Raw genomic sequence first — 205 nt, 5'->3', positions numbered from 1 at the left:
CCCCTAACATCTTGACTAAGATCTTCAGTCCTTGGATCTTCAAGAGTAATACCTGAAACTCGTAGCAGAAATAGTTAAAGGATAGAAAGAAGATACAAAATAAATACTGGATAAAAGTAGGCTTTTACTTTCAATATTCGGGTGGCGAAATGAATAATTGAGTATTTAACACTAACCTTTCTTTATAGCACTATCATCCATTGCC

The sequence above is a fragment of the Camelina sativa genome, chromosome 16 (assembly GCF_000633955.1).
Source record: "Camelina sativa cultivar DH55 chromosome 16, Cs, whole genome shotgun sequence".
In the NCBI taxonomy this organism is placed as follows: domain Eukaryota; kingdom Viridiplantae; phylum Streptophyta; class Magnoliopsida; order Brassicales; family Brassicaceae; genus Camelina; species Camelina sativa.
The sequence above is the reverse complement of the archived record's forward strand: the minus strand, read 5'-3'. Positions refer to the sequence as shown.